Genomic DNA, 6,000 nt, shown 5'->3' on the forward strand with positions numbered 1-6,000 from the left:
TTTTTTTTTTTTTTTGTTAAATCAGCTCATTACTCTGTCTCTCACTTAGCAAAAAACAGAGACCAGTAGATACTGTGTTCTTGCTCCTTTTGACTGATTGTTGATGATGATGATCAATTAATTGATTGATAAAAAAGAATTAATGAACAATGTTGCTATTACTGATGTGACTGAAGTGTGTATCTGACGACCACACCACTGTAGCGAGTCTGGGCTGTACCACACCACCAGGGAGCAAATGGGGCCACAGTTGCTATGGTGTTGCCATGGCATTTTCATGGCGTTGCCATGGTGTCCTCTGCACCGCCACCACCTGGTGCCTGCTGGGTAATATAGCATAATGTCCTTCACTTTCCCCAAAGTAATGGTCATAGATCCGCTGTGCTTCCCTCTGCATAGCTTAAGACCTTAAGATGTAGGACTTGGAATATTTAAAAAGGGGCAGCATGGTGGTGACATGTCTGCTGTTAATGCTGATCTAGACTGGACTGGTTTGGCTCGAAATGGCTATGAGTGTCAATACTGAGTTGATCACCTAATCTTTAAATCATCTGTGTGTGCTGCTCGGCATGTTTTCCCTTCACCTTCATATCACTTATAGCCTGAAACCAGTCGGGATCCAGATGTGGCTCCTTTGCCATGTTCACACTGCAAGCCTCGGTGCTCAGTTTGAATTTCTTGTTCACATCTGCCATTTTTTTCTTCTTCTTTTTTTTCTTCTTTTTTTGCTTGTTTAAATTAGTTTTTGACCCCTGTATGAATAACCTGCATGGTAGAAAGAACAAATCCAAGGGCATTACAAGCAGAATGCTGCTGTAAATATGGAGACCACTGAACACAGCGATTAGAGTATCATTAATAGGCTGATGAGCAGTGGAAGCTAGCAAATTTGTGAGCAGATGTTAACAAGGGCTAGGATGAGAAGAAAGAGACTTCTCAGTTCTGACATTTTTGATGCAGCGCCACTTCTGTAAAGAGAAGTGTGTGGAAGCTAGAAAAATGCACCATGCCAAGAAGGGGCAGGTGCTAGGTTGAAAACAGGCATACAACAAAAGAAAAAAATCAACAGCTTGCACACTGCAGGGCTCCAGTTTTACCTATTTATTGCACCACAAAGAATGCCACGTTTCCAACCACTGCTTTTCATCAGAACTTTTCAGCAGTGGTGCTTAAATGTCACATTCTTTGTGATGCAATAAATAGGTAAAAATGGAGCCCTGCGGTGTTTCTTTTGTTGCAAGTGCAGTTGAAGCCAGGAATGGTGGGATTATGAGGTGAATAGCCTCAGTGAAACAGATTTGGTCAAAAAAATTAAGGATATTTTTTTTATAAACTATATAGCAGTGTACCTCCATCCCAACACAGTGAAGTAGAAAAGTGTGTCATTTCAAATTCACTGTTCAGACTGAGTAAAAGTAAAAATCAGATTCGTATCCAATTTAGCAAAACGTGGAGTGGTCAAAATTAGAATTGAAAAGATAAGATTGCATGCAAGTTTTGCAGACACACACACACACACACACACACACACACACACACACACACACACACACACACACACACACACACACACACACACACACACAAATCAGATCTAAATCACAAATGAGCAGAAAAACAACAAAGATCAGAACACCTTTGCCTGAAGTCTGAATGTAGCCTTTGTCTGCAATTTCATATTTCTGATTTAAAAGGTTTTTGTGTCATGGTGACATTTATGCACGTGTATCATGCGCATAAATGATCAAAAGCATTATTTCGAAATTTTCCTGTTCACGCTTCACTCAAGCAACAATCTTCATCTTCTCCTAACCCTCACTGCAAATGAATCATTGCCTCAAGTAGTCTGGTGATGTCACACAGGTAGATGTCTGGCTTTGAAAACGCTCAACACACACTAACACACCCTATAACTTATTTCTTAAAATTGTCATTTTTGCAAAATTTAGCTACCCTGTGGAGGTTAAGTACATTCACAATGACTGTTCTGCTTGTTTTAAGCTGTCGGTCTCTTGAGTTTGCTGTATAGCCCTGCACCCTGCTTTGCTCTCTAATCCTTCAATTCTTGTGTTGAATAGCCAAGTTCAATTTGTTTTACTTGCTCTTCCTTTGATTTACCCTGCTGGCTTAATCTGCTTTGATTCATCAGATTTTCCGTTTACTCAAAATGCATGCATTCAACAGTCCAGTCCAGCCTAGTACAGTGTGCTGTAGTGCCTGAGTTTGTAAGAGATCTTGGTGCAGCCTCAAGCTTATTCCCTCTGTCTATTGGCCCGTGACCTGGGAACTAATACGTGTGGCGCTCCAGAATTCAAACAGGGTCCTCATTGGCTGAATTGGCCATGAATTATATCACGGAAATACCGGAGTGTCACACGTTAACACTCGTCAGGTCTAAGGTCTGCATGTCGCTCTGTGAAAAGCTTATCCTACCACAGTGACAGGGCACATATACCCACAGCAGCCAGTGCGTGTGTGTGTGTGTGCATGTGTGTGTTTTCGACATTGTACAAGGCCCAGTTTTGCTCTAGTAACCTTGCCAACACTACAGGCCTACTTATGGGTTGCTAAGGCGGGTTGCTAGTTGGGTGATGTCGCTCCTAGCCCAGACTGGTCTGGTCTATGCCCTAATTTAAATGTGTTAGTTTATTTGACATTGTCTGTCTGGGGTGGGGCTGGAGGGTCAGTGCTGCACTTACTTCCTGAGAATTGCTTCATAAAATATGATTCTCTTTAATTAATGCCAGTGGTGCTGTGTTTCCTTCCAATTCTGTTGTCTCGAATGCGCTCATAAATAAGGGCCGCTGAGATTGTGTTTGTGGAGCGTGGCATGTCTGTGTGAGTGTGTTTTAGCTTGTGACAGTATTTTCCATACAAGCTATTACTCAGTCAGAACTCCTTCAAAGTAAATTTATGGAGAGCTCAAAGAGTAGTTTCTTTGGCATTCTATCAGGCTGTCCTGCCAGAGTGTGTGTGCGTGTGTGTGCGTGTGTTTGTATATGTGTGTGTGTGTGCATGCTCTGTAGCATATTTTTCCTCAGAGTTTTCTCAGCTCCTGTCAGACTTCTGCTTTGATCTGGCCAGAGTTGACCTAACATAATCCACTTCTTTTGCCCTCAAAAAGAGGAACACACCTAACACGCTGCCTCAACCCACAACTTGAGGCTACAGAGTACAAGTCAGAGCCGCCTGACCAGCTCTGGCCCTGCTAAAACACACAGATGTGTTTTCGATGATCAGAATAGAATTTCACACACAACAGACCTTTTCCCTAATGTAAATTTCTAAGAAGTCAGCTGTAGACCCTTGTAGCATGTTTGTATTAGAAGACCACTGTTTAAACCGCATGGACAGAAGTCATTATCACGAATAATGAATATAGAAAACACAAACTACTGAAACTGACTTTGAAATTGTCATCATCATCATTTCTTAAAAATCTCTTATCTTGTTGCCACAGCTGAAAATATATTAAAAGATACGGCACAGCCAAGCGAGAAAAAAACATCTAACTATTACCTGACACATGATATTCGATAAGAGCGTTGAGGGGGTCTTAAATATGTTTTGTTCAGCTCCCCGTGCGCCTGCGATCTCCTAATTAGCCGTGCTTTGTCAGTGTGATGGGCTAATGGCTAATTGCATTGTGAGGCCTCTGTGTGTACATGCAGTAATGACTTAACGCTCTAATAAGATTGAGTTACAGGCAGTTGGATCATTGTGTCCCCAAACACTGATCTGAGGTCAGTGTTATGCTTTTCTCTCTAATGACTATGATGGGAGAGTAGATGGGGATAAACTGTTCCATGATCTCCCATGTGATATTTCTATCAATTGCATTGTGTCTCATCATTTATCTTAGAGCCGTGTGCAGTTGGATGCCAGCAGTGATGTAGTTTCCCACTGAGCGCTTTTGTGAATGTCAAATACAGGAATACAAATTTTATTTGATTAAGTATACATTATATTAAGTGCATGCTGCTCAACTCTGCTTTTCTCTGGAAGTTTTATAGTAAAAACAGTAGCGTGCAAAAGTCTTGAGCCACTCCTAATCTCTTTATATTTGCCTTCCAAGGAGCCAGATTTTCTTGTAATTTTTAAAAGTGGTCTTGCGCAATGGTTCAAGTCTTTCTGAAGTTCTGTCAAAGTTTTTCTTTTGACATTGGCTGCTTTTTTTTTCTTAATTTCAGTCCAGTTTTTCTGTCTGACTATTTTCAGTGGAATGTGTTTTTGTTAAACCATGACACTGACCTATAAACAGTATTGGGGAATAACAGAATACATGCATTACGTATTTAAAATACAAAATATGAGTAATTGTATTCTGTTACAGTTGCCGTTTAAAAAGGTGGTATTCAAAATACAGTTACTTTGTTGAATTAAATGGATTACACGCCGGTCTTTTCCTGTTTCATATGTTAGGCTGTGCCCTCTCTATTTTTGGTAATTCCACGCCGGTGGAAACCCAAGCAAAACACGCACTAAGAGGCTCTAATGCCTGTGTCTCAATCTCGCGGCCCATGTCACCTCTACTTGCGGCCCGCATAATGACGTGGCGAAATATTTGTAAAAATGATTATTCAAAAAATGATTTAATATGAAGGCAATAGGCAGAGTGTTACAGGCATAGCCTCATGGGCAGTGTAGTCCAATTGTAAGTAAGCTATTAAGACTCGACTGTACACTGTGTTTGTGTATTTCTCCGAAACAATAAGTTCAGTTGGAGCAGCCTTTCAACGTTCTCTCTGTCTCTCGCTAGCAAAGTTAACCCAGACAACAAACTAAAGATAGTTTTCGACTACGAGCCCAACACAAACCCGATGTATTAGCCAGAGGTCCCTTTACTACAGTTCGGAGCCGCGGACCTGTTTTCTATACGAGATCACTGCAAAAAGTGCAGCCTTACCTAATGTACACCCTACTGTTACTCATTTTATATTAAGAATTAAAAATCTAGTTTGTATTGGTGTAGCAAGTATTCTTCAGTAATCACACAGCAATAGTACATTCATGTAGTTGTAAAAAGCTTGATAATATATTAAGTAATCCAAAATATTCAGAATACGTTACTGTCATTGAGTAACGTAACGGAATACGTTACAAAATACATTTGAGGGCATGTATTTTGTAATCTGTAATGGAATACATTTTAAAAGTAACCTTCCCAACACTGCGTATGAATTATTCAAGCCTGTAAAAGGCACCTAACTCAAGGATGTGTTGTGTGTACACATAACAGACAACACCTAATTTGTTCCCATTTCTTTCGTTAAATCAATGAACACCGAAAAGATAGAGTTAAACAGGCAGAAAAATAGTAATTTTGTATCAGCAAGGTGATTTCCAGAGAGAAAAAAGTGCAGTGTGCCCTTAAAAAAACTGAGGAAAATGTAAAAGGAAACTGAAAAGTAGAGTACAAAAGATGTGGCAGGCCTAAAACTATCTACAGTAGATGAACAGTATCTGAAAGTCATGTCTGCAAGAAAGGAGAAAAATCCAGCAAAGCCCTGACACAGGGCCTAAGAGATACACTTGGCCATGCAGTTGATCCACCTATTGTTCACTGAAGCCTCATCAGAAATGGTGTCAGTGGAAGGGTGGCTGCCTAGAAACCATTAAGTAAGAGAATCATGGAGAAAATGGTGAGGTGTGCCAAATTACACAAGAAGTGGACTGAAAATGTGTGACAACAGGTCTTATGGAGCGATGAATCCAAATTAGACATTTCTGGTTCCTTTATCGTCTGTATATAGGAGGTACAACTGTGAGTATCTACAGACATCTGTAAAACAGTGGTGCTGGGGATCTTGTCAAAATTGATGGGATGATGAACGCAGAAAAGTACCATCAGATTTTGATCCACCATGCAATACCATTTATAAAGCTTCTGATTGGCAGCGTCTTCATTTTTCAGTAGGACAGTGATCCTAAAGACACGGCCAATGCTTTACGAGCATAGCTGGATAGAAGAGCACACAGTGGAACTATCAGTCATGGATT

The sequence above is a fragment of the Pelmatolapia mariae genome, linkage group LG10_11 (assembly GCF_036321145.2).
Source record: "Pelmatolapia mariae isolate MD_Pm_ZW linkage group LG10_11, Pm_UMD_F_2, whole genome shotgun sequence".
Lineage (NCBI taxonomy): Eukaryota > Metazoa > Chordata > Actinopteri > Cichliformes > Cichlidae > Pelmatolapia > Pelmatolapia mariae.